Here is a 15,193-nt window from a genome sequence, read left to right as displayed (position 1 = left end):
CACACACACACACACACACACACACACACCCCTTATTGGTTCTGTTTCTCTGGAGAACCCTAACACAAGGGATGCGGGTGATGCATCATGGTATCTACTAAGGTTGATGCTATAGTTTGGATGTTTGTCCCCTCCAAATCTCATGTTGAAACATGATCCCAAAGTTCAAGGTGGGGCTTGGTGGGAGGTGTTAGGGTCATGGGGGTGGATCCCTCATTAATGGCTTAGTGCTGTCCTTGCAGTGATGAATGAGTTCTCACTCTATTAGGTCACCTGAGCTAGTTGTTTGAAAGAGCCGGGCACCCCTCCTTCTCCCTCTTGCTCTGTCTCTCACCATGTGACGTGTCGGCTCTTTGCCTTCCGCCATGATTGGAAACGTCTTAAGCCCCTAACCAGATGCAGACACTGGCACCACACTTCTTGGCTGCAGCCTTTGTGTGCGCAGTGACAGCAAAGACTTCAGCTGAGCCCATGGGGAGTTGGGCATCTCGGAAATTGTCCCAACTTGAAGCAAGGTGGAGTGGCCTTTGTACCCCACAACCCCCTGGTCGGGGGAGGGTGGCCTGATCTTGGACATGGAAGCTCCCTTCAGCAGGGGGGCAGTGACTGGAGAGAGACTCAGAACCATAAGCCAAATAAACCTCTTTTCTTTGTAAATTACCAGCCTCAGGTGTTCTTTTGTCGCAAAACGAATGGACTAATACAGTTGTCGAGGTAGGAGGAAAGAACACACACAATGTGTTATCTTCTCGCATAACTTTTAAATATTTAGATGTACAGCGTGTGGGTCTCCACTTGCCCTCTTGCCCCATCCAGAGGTTGCTGGAACCAGCTCACAGTGGCTCTCCAGAGCTGATTGTATCCATTTCTTCTCAACTCCCGGTTTGGTGACATCAGGTTGGTGGCTCGGATCTGCATGCTGTGGGTATTTACACCAAGGAAATCAGCAAACACTACAAATCAGGGCTATTTTTCTGCCAGGGAGCTGGCTGCTAAATGTTTAGCTACACAGTCTGCCTGGGTTCCATACATGGTAGCAGCAAACCTGCCCCACACCAGCAATTCCATGAGGAAGTCCCTGTTCTATGGCGCCATCTCTCCTGAGCTCCCACGACTCCATTTCCTCCCCCACAACCCTTTAGCAATAGGGAGGTGACAGCTCCCCACTGCCACTTCTCTTTGAGTCTGTTCCCCACTCTTTCTTGTTCACTTGGTAGGTAGTCCCTCCGCTACAGCCTCCTTCTTTGAACCGTCTGAGATGAGTTCTGTTTCCTGCTGGGCCTTGACTGATAAAAAGGCAGATCTGCTCCTTATTCTGTGCTTCAGCCTACAAATCAATGGCCATCCCCTCCCCTCTTCCAGCTTCCAGCTTCAGGATCAGCAGCCGACAAGTTGATTTTTCACCTTCCCTCCTTTCTACCCTGTCCATTTGTCCCTCCTTGCCAAACATGCAGAAGAAGAGGCTTAGCGTCTCTGCTGTGGCTTCAGTCCTGCTACAAACTTTCTTTCTTTCTTTTTTTGATGGAGTTTCACTATTTGTTGCCCAGGCTGGAGTGCAGTGGCATGATCTCAGCTCACTGCAACCTCCGCTTCCCAGGTTCAAGCAATTCTCCTGCCTCAGCCTCCCGAGTAGCTGGGATTACAGGCATGTGCCACCACGCCCAGCTAATTTTATATTTTTAGTAGAGACAGTGTTTCACCATGTTGGTCAGACTGGTCTCGAATTCCTGACCTCAGATGATCCACCCGCCTCGGCCTCCCAAAGTGCTGGGATTATAGGCATGAGCCACTGCACACAACCAGTCCTGTTACAAACTTTCAGTCACACTCCAGGAAGACATCACCACAGCCCATTGTTTTGTTCTTCTGTTACCCTGGTTACTTAAAATATGTGGCAGTGTTGCTTATTGAGGTTATTTTTGGAAGCCCCAAATATATAAAAGAGACAGAAAAGGCAACTGTCACAATTAATTGGAAACAATACATTTAATTTGAGAAATCAAGAGTTACAGCAATCACGTGGAGCTGTGGGGCTCTGCATATCTCATCTCTTTCAACTATTTTACAAGTCTGAACCTCTTGTGGTTTCAACATGCAATCTTATATCCCTGCCATGTCTGACTTACACTTTCAGTAATCACTCTGAATAATGGGCCTGGACTTAGAACAAGGGCAGGGATTGCTACAGGCCCTGGCACACCATGCAGACCATTGACCTGCCTTCTTGCCACACAATAGCTCTGGAGTTCAATATTTTTTTCAAGTTGCCTCGTCTTTCCCAAGTCCCTCTAGTCACACTGCCTCCCTCAGTTGGCACAGACACAACGTAGCTTTGGTGAGGTTAATCAAGAACAAAAAAGAACATCTCTGTCTTCTTTTTCATTTGGTTTTGCTAACCACCAATGCTTTTTTTGCTTCTCAGAAAAAAAGAAAAGAAAGCTGTGGCTATCGGGTTGGTCTGCTTTGCCTTCTCTTTCTTCTGGAAAAAGACCCAACCTTCCCTTCCCACATGTAGTCAGTGAGCGGTAGGGACCAAGGAAGTTGGGTAGTTGGAACCACCTGACCCAAGCTAGACCAATCACAATTTCTGTCCCATATGCCACTTGAGTTGAGCTGCCAAATCAGTTGTTTCTGAGACTTCTAGCAGTGGCATCTTTGGGAGAAGATTTTCAAGGTACTTTTGACTGAGATTCCTTGGGGCACCTGAGTCCTGTTATTTGGCAGATTGTTTAGTGTTTCATTTGAATGCACTAGCTGTGCATGATTCCACCAATAAATCTCTTATTTACTTGCAAGCCATGAAATGAGGCCCAGAAATGAGACCCACCTTTGCCCAAAGGTTAGATGGAGAGAGTCAGCTTAATCTGAAGAGAGGATAAAGTGAGGAGAGCCTCTCTCTCCCTCTCAAGGCAGTCAAAGTGGAAAGACAGAAGGTCTCAGAACAACCAATCACAGCAAGTCTTTGCAAGGCCTTCCAGGCATGGCAATCTGTCTTCTGAGCCTCTAAATCTCACCAGCCAGATTGTGGACACCAAGGAGCTAGCGAACTCTACCTGGAATACGCTTCCAAAATACTCATCTCTATGTATGGTGGAGGCCTTGGCCATTATGTAGCCTGTATTACTAGCTCCTAGATCTAAAATGTAAATGAAGTTTCCCTTTTTCTTATTTTGCACCATTCAACAATACTGAGTTAGGACCTTAAATGAGTTTGGCAAACATTTTCACATTTCAATTCACATAAAATTACCTTCAAAGGAATGACCACACTCCCAGTCAAGGGTAACTCCAATAAAAAACTTGCCAACCTTATGTCAAAATGAAATGAGTTGTTGGGGAAGGGAAGGCATTGAGAATATTTTCTGAAGTGTAATAGTAATAATAAGCTTAAATATTTCATTCAATCCTTAAAACTGCTCCACGACATAGGTACTGTTAGTATCACCATATTAAAGTTGGAAAATCAGGTCTAAAAGAGCTAAATCACTGGTTCCAAATCACTTATTACTAGTAAATGGCAGATCTGGGATACAGTTAGCCATTATGCTAGTTCCTACATGCGAGTCACTGTGGGGACCCCATTATTTGTCTTGCATCTTAAAGTGTACTGCTAGCACGGTCAAAGTCATATTTTTCAAACCTTTGGATACTGTACCGCAATGTCTTGGCACTGTGGAACATATCCCAGTATCTGCCTACCATAGTATAATATAGCCCTTCTCTGAGTCACAAGCAAAGTCATCTCAAAAGGAGGGTAAATCTGATACGATAGTGGCAGATATCTCACAAGTGGATCATCACAAAAAAATTCATGTAAACAATCATAACAAATAATGCATCATTTTTAACATTGAGTTCTCAGAGAAGAGAACTTCCCTGTTGATATGCATAAAAGGCCAGCATGAGGAAACTGAGCCCAGATGGAGAATGAGGTGTCTGTATCAGATAGAATGGGCTAGGTTATGCTGTAGAAACAAATGACTTCCAGTGTCAATGGCTTAAAACAAGGTTTATCTTTTTACTTATGCTATGTGAACAATGTCAGTTGGGTGTTCATTTGGCTACCTTGGGAGTTACCCTGGAAAAGAGGAAGAGAATGTAGTGAGGAAGAGAATGTAGTGAATTCTATATTGGTTCTTTGCATTTCTATGTGGAAGTGATGTACTTTCTTCTCCCTGCACTTATTTCATTGACCAAAGAAAGCACGCAGCCACATGTAAGTGTATGCGAACATTGACTTCCATGTGCCCAAAAGATGGAGGAGCAGAAACAGAGTGACCAAGACTACTGACTACCTTGCTGGCTTGTCAAAGAGACTTGATCATGATGAAGGCACTAAAGTACCCACTTCTTTCCTTCTTGTGCCTTCCCTCTGAAAGTGAAGAAAACATACTGAAATGCCAAAGACTGCCTGAAAAACTTCCACATTGATGATAAATTGAGGGAAAGGGACACTTCGCAACATATTTGGATCTTTCCATCTTGAAATGGAAATTTCTTGTGTAGTTTTAAGTGGCCACACTTGATTATATCAGACAATTTAAAAACATTTCATTGATGATGAAACATGTCAAGTGAAGATTATGATTTCTTGAAGTTTCCCTTAAAAGTTGAGAGAAGGAAAGTCCCCACTATGTAGCATTGTCCAACACTCCCAGGGAGATGAGAAGGGAACCCTCAGAGAAAATGTAAGGGGTGGGGGTGACAGAAGAAAGCATAACTTATGGCTGCCCAAGTACTGTGAATTAAGGAAGAAACCTTTATGGCTTTCCCATTTCTGTAATGTTCCAAAATGTTCCATTGTCAATGTTAATAGTCAAGGTTAGTTCTTGTCCAGGGCAGAGAATATGATAAAATGCCATCTGCAATCATTGGAATGGGATTTTCACCAGGTGAGCAAAGGCAATCAGCGTGACCACAGCCTGGACACTTCTTTCTAGCTGGTCTTGGATTCTCATTGCATTTCATGTATCTGATCCCCCACCCTCCCACACTTCCTCAAAGAGGAAAAGAGAGAATTAACAAAGTTAATAAATACTGATCAGTTACCAAAAAAAAAAAAAAAAAAAAAAAATCCAGTAGTATAAAACCAGTGAACCATGATATAGTTTCTTATTAGTGCAGCAGACATCTGTTGGAGCCTTTTCCCCAATCTCTCTGTTTTAGAAACTATTCAGAGAACTGCCTCCTGATTCCCACTGATCACAGCTAATGGGGTGAGCAGCAGATATAAGCTGGGCCTTAACTTTGCCCAATCACATGGTCTCTCTGCAAATTTAGGGCTTAGAATATTTAAAAAATAATTTTAATGTTTTAAAATTTTGAAAAAAAGCTCAAACTTTCAGAAAAGTTTCAAGACAGTACAAATATATTTGATTTTTTTTTCTTTTCTCCTTTTCTTCTTTCATTCTTTTTTTTTTTTTGAGACAAGGTCTTGCTCTGTTGCCCAGGCTGGAGTACAGTACAGTGGTGCGATCATGGGTCAATGCAGCCTCCATCTCCTGGGCTCAAGTCATTCTCCTACCTCAGCATTCTAAGTAGTTGGAACTACAGGCACAAGCCACCATGCCCAGCTAATTAAAAAAAAAATTTTACTGTAGAAACAGGGTCTCACTATGTTGCCCAGGCTGGTCTCAAACACCGGGGCTCAAGCAGTCCTCCTACCTGGGCCTCCCAAAATGCACCCAGCCAAATATATCTATTTATTTCTAAACCATATGACAGTAAGCTACCAACACAATGACCCAATACTCTTGGGCAGGTTAGTGTTTATTTCCTTCAGAAAAGGACATTCTCCCATACAATCAAAATGCAGTCCGCAAAATCAGGAAATTAACATGAATACATCACTACCAGTTAATCCTCAGGCCCCATTTAAGTTCCACCCCTGTCCCAATAATATCCTTTATAGTAAAAGGGTCCAGTTCACAATCATTCATTACATGTCTCTTCATTAGGGCTTAGACAACTTAAAAAATTTTGAAAGTAAGTGTTACGCAGTAAAACAAAGCCATATAAATAGATATTCAAGGAAAAGTAAGTCTTCCCTCCTGTGTGACGCCCGGAGGCAATCCCTCTTACCAGTGTCTCATGCATGCTTCTAGACCGTGGACCGTCTACCATACACAAGCAGTTGTGTACATTGTTGAAGAGGGATGTCTAAGCCTCTCTTAGTACAGGGAAAAATAAAATCAGATCTACGAGTTCTTCTTTTAAGAATGTTGAATGTTTATTAAGAACTTTATTGTTTGCCATTAAGACAAAGGTTAAAAAGAGTTTCTAAGTGAATATATTTACCCAAATTGGTAACATAAAAATCACTATTCACTTGGAGAAGATAAAAATTCTTCTGTTGTCACACATTTGACATTTTACTTCTCTCTTTGTAGACAACAAGGATCCTTTGTCATTTAGTTGTTTCAAATGCTTGGAACATCTTCCAGATTATTATCTAAGTTATAAAATAGTAGTGTGAAAATTATTCTTAAAATTGTGTTAGTTGCGGCCGGGCGCGGTGGCTCAAGCCTGTAATCCCAGCACTTTGGGAGGCCAAGACGGGCGGATCACGAGGTCAGGAGATCGAGACCATCCTGGCTAGCACGGTGAAACCCCGTCTCTACTAAAAAATACAAAAAAAAACTAGCCAGGCGAGGTGGCGGGCGCCTGTAGTCCCAGCTACTCGGGAGGCTGAGGCAGGAGAATCACTTGAACCCGGGAGGCGGAGCTTGCAGTGAGCTGAGATCCGGCCACCGCACTCCAGCCTGGGTGACAGAGCGAGACTCTGTCTCAAAAAAAAAAAAAAAAATTGTGTTAGTTGATATATAATATTCACAAGTAAACTTACTAAGCAGTTCTTAATGTTGCATTATGTACAGTAATGTAAGTTTATTTATATAATAATATGTTTTTCTCTTAATGACATCAAGGTGAAAAATTCAAACTTTATTCCTGAATCTTAAATATAAGGCACAAGCTATTTATTTATTTATTTATTTATTTTTGAGACAAGGTCTTGTTGTCACCCAGGCTGGGGTGCAGTGGTGCAAACGTGGCTCACTGCAGCCTTGACCTCCTGGGCTCAAGTGATTCTCCCACCTCAGTCTTTCAGGTAGCTGGGACCACACGTGTGCACCACCATGCCCAGCTAATTTTTAATTTTGTAGAGACGGAGTCTTGCCATGTTGCGCAGGGTGGTCTCAACTCTTGGGCTCAAGCAATCCTCCTGTCTCAGCCTCCCAAAGTGCTGGGATTACAGACAAGAGCCACCACATCCAGCTATTTCTTCAATAACATAGAAAACAGACCTATAACTTAAAATGTGAAATTCTGATGTGGTTATCTTATTCCACTTGCCTAACGGGCTAAGGAGAGAGACGCATTGGCAGCAATAGTAGCAAATATGAATACGAATACAGGAAACAGAGATGAGGGGAGGAGCGTTTCTGAGGACATTCTAGTTTCAGCTCCCAGTCCTTTCTTGAGCACTGATTGCTTTCTTGCCTTTGGATTCTGTGCTATAAGACTCCACAATATCCTTCTAATAAATATCCATGCTCATGTCTTTTTAAATTTTGCTTAAGCTAGTTTGAATTGGTTTCTGTTATGTGCAACATTCCTAAGAATATGGATAGGGAAGTGGAGGGTCACTTGAACCCAAAGAAGTCTGAAGAAACACAATTCTCACAATATGGTTTTGTTTTTTTACTTTTTTTGAGATAGAGTCTCACTCTGTTGCCCAGGCTGGAGTGCAATGGCATGATCTCGGCTCACAGCAACCTCCACCTCCCAGGTTCAAGCAATTCTCCTGCCTCAGCCCCCTGAGTAGCTGGGATTATAGGCGCCCACCACCATGCCCAGCTAATCTTTGTATTTTAAGTAGAGATGGGGTTTCACCACGTTGGCCAGGCTGGTCTGGAACTCCTGACCTCAGGTGATCCACCCACCTTGGCCTCCCAAAGTGCTGGAATTACAGGCGTGAGCCACCGTGCCTGGCCCCCACATGGTTTCTGATACTGCTTGAGCTCTCCAGAAGAACTGAGAGATTGTGACAGACCTATAAGTCTAAATTATGGATCCAAATGGAGGAAAATATGTAAATCAAGTAATTGTTTTCAGAGTTTTCGTTTAGTTGAAAAATGAGCTGTTGTCAGAGTTAACCTGTTCCATCTTTTAGAGTTGTTCCACTTCTAACTAAAATGTCTTTCCTAACTCTTAGTTTGAGTTTAATCATTTTTCCATAAAAAATTAAAAATTTTAATCCATTTTATTGACCATTTCCTGTCCTGCTCATCAGATGAACTTTTTGAAGTATGATCGAGTACACTATTTCCACTAATTCAAGAGAAAAGACAGTGCTAATTAATTTCAAATTTTAGTAAAAAGACATTTCAAAACGTAACACTGCCACATTGGGGATAAAATTTCAACATGAGTTTTGGTGGGGACAAATCAAACCATAGCACTGCTCAAGACAAAAAGCATGTGTAGTGATGAAGGTTAATGACTCAATTTTAATTTTTAAAAATTCATGAAAACAGCTCATAGCCCCAAGGCAGGAATTTCTCACAACTTGCCCCAACACAATATAATTTGTTAGTCTATTTGCTTTGGCACTGTCAGATAGCATGGAGTTTTCAACTCCACATTTTGGCCAAATTTGGGTAATGTAGAACCCACACTTAAGGCTGGGCACAGACTCTCACTCACACATTTTCATTTTCCCCTATGCCTGATTCTGGTTTGCTCTTGGCAACTACTCCTTCATAAACTCTTAGAGGAAGGTGATCATATGAACCCAGAGATGCTGAAAATAGTTTGTAACTCTTGTGCCAGTAGTGCTTATAGAACAGAGGGTCCCAATTGCCTTCTAAGGGGGTTTGTCTCACTTCTCTTGACTCATGTCCACATCCAGAAAGCTGGGAACCTTACAGTGTTGAGCATTCTATTCCAGGAATGTCAAGATGCAAGCACTCTGACTACAATGCAAAATAAAGAGTTTCTTTAAGAATATGGAGAAATGATCTGCAATGGTCTCAACATAAGGCAAGATAACCCACAAAGACGATAGCCAAAGGCCATCATATTTGTCTTTATATTAGGTAGGATATAGATAGAAAAGCAAGTAACAGAGATCTGAGAAAACAAGGGCTTAAACAAAACAGGATTTAATTTTTCTATCACATAGAACTTTTGGAAAAGTCCATGGATGAAATGGTGGGTATGCTCTACAAAATCCACTGTAATCTTGGCTTCTTCTAGCCTACCATCCATTGTTCCTAGTTAAGTGTTCCTAGTTAAGAAGACAAGTGTGGCTTTTGTCTTCAGGACCTAAAATGACTGCTAAAGCTCTAGCTTTTACATTTGCATTCCAGGCAGTAGAGTAAAAGGATGGAAGAAGGCAAGAGGCAAAATTAACTAGTCCGATGACTTCAAAGGAAGATGCCTAGAAGCTGTCATTTGCATATACACCAGGATACAAAGAAGAATGAGTAAAATACTCTTTATTATGGAAAGCCCTATGCTCAGCTAACGGGTTCTATTACTGTGGAAGACAGAGAGAACAAATATTTGGAAACAACCATTGTTCTCACTTACCATCACTTCAAGTTCCTTGGAGAGCGTGCATAACCTTTCTACTGGTCTGACCTGCTCAGTGATCCTATGTACTATGGCTCAACTGCTGGTAGAGAGCTTTCTCTGCTGATCCAGGGTGTTCTGTTTGCAAAGAATAAAGATTTACTCAGGTAATCTCAAACAATAGAATATTTACTATAATGTAATACATTTTATAAAGGCGGGAGGTAGATGTTCATCAAATGGCCAATGAAGCAGATCTCATTTTTCCAATATGACTACAAAACATCTCCAGAAATCCATTTCAGAACTTTGCCATTCCCCCATTAAGGGGTGTATTTCCTTACCTGGGAAGATTTTTTTGATTGCTGTGACTGATAAAGTAAGAATGGCAGAAGTTATACTCTGTGTCTACTGAGGCAGGGACATAAAAAGTAGTAGTTTCAGCTGGGTGCAGTGGCTCATACCTGTAACCCCAGCACTTTGGAAGGCCGAGGCAGGTAGATCAAGATCACCTGAGGTCAGGAGTTCGAGACCAGCCTGGCCAACATGGTGAAACTCTGTGTCTACCAAAAATACAAAAATGAGCCAGGGGATGGTGGTGGGTGCCTATAATCCCAGTTACTTGGCAGGTTGAGGCACAAGAATTGCTTGAACCTGGGAGACGGAGGTTGCAGTGAGCAGAGGTCATGCCATTGCACTCTAGCCTGGACAACAAGAGTGAAACTCCGTCTCCAAAAAAAAAGGAAAAAAAAAGGTAATAGTTTCTATCACCTTTGGAACTAAGCCCTATGCTCCCAGCTGACAGCCAGCACTAACTTGTAACACATGTGAAGGAGCCATCTTGGAAGCAAATCTTCCAGCCTTCAGGGTAGCCACCTCAGCTGATGCCATGTGGGGAACAGGTGAGCCTTCCCCTATAGCCCTTTGCAAATCAAACATTCTTGAGAAAACATATTATTGTGGTTGTTTTAAGCTGTGAAGTTTTGGGGCTATAAAAATGAGTAACAAGAACTGTCAGAACTCAAGGAAACATCCACAGTCAGGAAGCACAATATAGCTGGGCCTTAATGTGTGCTGGAATATACATTGAGGAACAGGAGGGCCTTTCAGGATCTAATACAGGTCAGGTGACTAGACTATCTTTGTACACTTGGATATCAGTCAGGATTCAATTAGTAGACAGAAACAGTAACTTGAATAAGGTAAGTTTAGATAATTATTCATTGTAATGGGATTAGAGTAACAGAGAATTGACAACAAAGGAATAACTGGGGGTTGGGGAGAGAACTCTAAAGAATATAGGAATCATGGATATAGGGAACATGCACTGTACCTAGTGCTGAGACAGAGCATTCAAATGAGATGCAAATCTGGAAAAGCCTCTTCATCCCTGTGGGTTGAGGTCCGAACTTCACTGGTGAGGGAGCAGCTGTAGCACACTGGACTGTGAGAAGTTACTCGGGTGCCACACTGGCAGGACTTGCTGGGAATCTGGCTTCTGGAGAGCAGGAGAGAAACCTTCCACAGAAGTTGGACACAGAAAAGCAACAGAGAAAAATGAACAAAACCAAAAGCTGGTTCTTTCAAAAGATCAAGAAAATTAATAAACCTCTATTTAGAATGACAAAAAAAATGGCAAAGACAAAAATTATCATATATTATAAATTAAAAAAGAGATATCACCAGACCCTTCAGACATTAAAATGATAATTAGGAAATACTACCAAAACACCCATTATGTTGAAGTGAGGAGCGCCTCTGCCTGGCCGCTGTGCAACCCTCCAAGTGTAAAGTGACAACCTTGTGTGTGATTTTTCTCCCCTCCCCAAGTTTGCATTTTTGACGTTAAAGTTTACTTTTCAATCCAAAAAAAAAAAACCTGTTATGCCTATAAATTCAACAACTTGAATGACAATGACTAATTCTTTGACATACACAAACTATCAAAATTCACTCAAGAAGAATAGATAGCCTGAATAGTCCTATAAAACTAAATAAATTGAATTTTTAGTTGAAAACTTTCCTATGAAAAAAAGTGGTTTCATTTAAAGATGCTTTTGGTCAGGTGTGGTGGCTCATGCCTGTAATTTTAGCACTTTGGGAGGCTAAGGCAGGCAGATCACTTGAGGCCAGGAGTTAGAGAACAGCCTGGCCAACATGGTGAAACCCCATCACTACTAAAAATACAAAAATTAGCTGGGCACGGTGGTGGGTGCCTATAATCCCAGCTACTCAGGAGGCTGAGGCAGGAGAATAGCTTGAACCCGGGAGGTGGAAGTTGCAGTGAGCCAAGATCATGCCACTATACTCCAGGCTGGATGACAGAACAAGACTCTGTCCCAAAAACAAACAAACAAAAACAAAAACAAAAAAACAAAAAGGGTTTACATAGATACATAGATGATTGATTGATAGATAGATAGATAGATAGATAGATAGATAGATAGATAGTTTTATTGACAAATTCTACCAAACGCTTAAGGAAAAAATAACACCAATTCAATACAGTGTTTTCCAGGAAATACAAGGGGAAAGACTACTAACTTCATTTTATGAAGTAGATTTTGCCCTGATATCAAAACCAGACAAAAACATTGCAAGAAAACTGTTGACCAGTAACCTTCATGAATACTGTTTCAAAAACCCATGACATTATATTATCAAATTCAAATAATAACATATTAAAAAGATAATACATCACAACAAATGAAGTTTATCCCAGGAATACAAAGCTAACTAAACATTTCAAAATCAATAAATGTAATTCACCATATTAATAGGCTAAAAAAGAAAAACCACACATGAAAACAACAGATGCTGAAAAAGCATTTGAAAAAAAATGCAACATTTTTTCATGATTAAAAATTTGCACAAAACTAGGCAAAGAAAGAAACTTTCTTTACCTGATTAAGGGCATCTCCAGGTAATATTGTACTTACTGGTGAAAAACTGAATGAATGCTTCCTTCCTAAAATGGGGAGCAAGATCGCTTCTCGGCCTTTTGGCTAAGATCAAGTGAAGATGGGGAGCAAGATATTATCTGTTCTCACCACCTGTATTCAGCATTATACTGGAAGTTGTAGCAGTTGTACTAAGGCACAAAAAATAAATAAAAGGTATGGAAATACAGAAGGATGAAATTAAAATGTCTCTCTTCATATATGACATGGTTGTCTTTGGAGAAGAATCTTTAAAAATCTACAATAATTTCCTAGAATTAATAAATGAGTTTAGCAAGCTTGCGGGATACAAGGTCAATATACCAAAATTATTTGTTTTTCTATATTCTAATAAAAAACAATTAGAAACTGAAATTAAAAGTATCACTTACAATAGTACAGAAAATACTGCAACACTTAGGTATAAATTTTTAAAAATATCTGCAGGGTTTGTATACAAAAAACCAGAAAACGCTGGTGAAAGAAACCAAAGACTATAAAAGATATATACCATGTTCATGGTTTGGAAAGATTCAGTATTATTGAGATGTCAATTCTCCACAAGTTGATTTATAGATTCAACATCCTTCTAAAACAAAATCTCAGCAGGCTTTTTTGTAGGTATGAAGAAGCTGATTTTTAAATGGTTTTATATGGAAAGGCAAAGAAACTAGAACAGCCAACACAATTTTGAGAAAGAACAAAGTTGGAAGACTTACTATAAAGCTACAGTAGTGAAGATAGTGTGGCATTGGAAAGAGGATAGACAAATAGATGAATAAAACAGACTGGAGAATCTGGAAATAGACCCAAACAAAAAAAACGACCAATTTATTTTTATTTTTTATTTTTAGTGACAGGGTCTCACTCTGTCACCCAGGATGGAGTGCAATGGTGTGATGGCTTACCTCGAACTCATGGGCTCAAGCAATCCCCCTGCTAAGCTTCCTGAGTAGCCCACCACAACCGGCTAATTTCTTAACTAGTTTGAGAGAATGAACTAGGTATTGATGGAAAGTATCTGAAAATAATAAGAGGTATTTATGACAAATCCACAGCCAATATCATACTGAATGGGCAAAAACTGGAAGCATTCCCTTTGAAAACCAGCAGAAGACAAGGATACCCTTACTCACTGCTCCTATTCAACATAGTGTTGGAATTTCTGGCCAGGACAATCAGGCAAGAGAAAAAAATAAAGGGTATTCAATTAGGAAAAGAGGAAGTCAAATTGTCCCTGTTCGCAGATGACATGACTGTATATTTAGAAAATCCCATTGTCTCAGCCCAAAATCTCCTTAAGCCAATAAGCAAATTCAGCAAAGTCTCAGCAAAGTCAAAGTCTCAGGATTGCACAAAATCAATGTGCAAAAATCACAAGCATTCCTATACACCAATAACAGACAAACAGCCAAATCATGAGTGAACTCCTATTCACAATTGCTACAAAGAGAATAAAATACCTAGGAATCCAACTTACAAGGGATGTGAAGGACCTCTTCAAGGAGAACTACAAACCACTGCTCAACGAAATAAAATAGGACACAAACAAATGGAAGAACATTCCATGCTCACGGATAGAAAGACTCAATATCATGAAAATGGCCATACTGTGCAAGGTAATTTAGATTCAATGTCATCCCCATCAAGCTACAAATGACTTTCTTCACAGATTTGGAAAAAACTACTTTAAAGTTCATATGGAACCAAAAAAAGAGCACACATATCAAGACAATCATAAGCAAAAAGAACAAAGCTGGAGGCATTATGCTACCTGACTTCAAACTACACTACAAGGCTACAGTAACCAAAACAGCATAGTACTGGTACCAAAACAGATACATAGACCAATGGAACAGAACAGAGACCTCCGAAATAACACCACACATCTACAACCACCTGATCTTTGACAAACCTGACAAAAACAAGCAATGGGGAAAGAATTCCCTATTTAATAAATGGTGCTGGGAAAACTGGTTAGCCATATGTAGAAAGCTGAAATTGGATCCCTTCCTTACACCTTATACAAAAATTAATTCAAGATGGATTAAAGACTTGAGTAATATAAAGGTATGTAAGGTATGTAAGACCTAATACCATAAACCCTAGAAGAAAACCTAGGCAATACCATTCAGGACATAGGCATGGGCAAAGACATCATAACTAAAACACCAAAAGCAATGGCAACAAAAGCCAAAATAGACAAAGGGATCTAATTAAACTAAAGAACTTCTGAATGGCAAAAGAAACTACCATCAGAGTGAATAGGCCACCTACAGAATGGGAGAAAATGTTTGCCCTACCCAGCCGACAAAGGGTTAATATTCAGACTCTACAAAGAACTTAAACAAATTTATAAGAATAAAACAAACAACCCCATCAAAAAGTAGGCAAAGGATGTGAACAGACACTTTTCAAAAGAAGACATTTATGCATCCAACAGACACATGAAAAAATGCTCATCATCACTGGTCATCAGAGAAATGCAAATGAAAATCACAATGAGATACCATCTCATGCCAGTTAGAATGGCGATCATTAAAAAGTCAGGAAACAACAGGTGCTGGAGAGGATGTGGAGAAATAGGAACACTTTTACACTGTTGGTGGGAAGGTAAATTAGTTCACCCACTGTGGAAGACAGTGTAGCAATTTCTCAAAGATCTAGAACTAGAAAGA

This window comes from Macaca mulatta, chromosome 10 (assembly GCF_049350105.2).
Source record: "Macaca mulatta isolate MMU2019108-1 chromosome 10, T2T-MMU8v2.0, whole genome shotgun sequence".
Classification (NCBI taxonomy): domain Eukaryota; kingdom Metazoa; phylum Chordata; class Mammalia; order Primates; family Cercopithecidae; genus Macaca; species Macaca mulatta.
Note: the sequence above shows the minus strand (reverse complement) of the source record.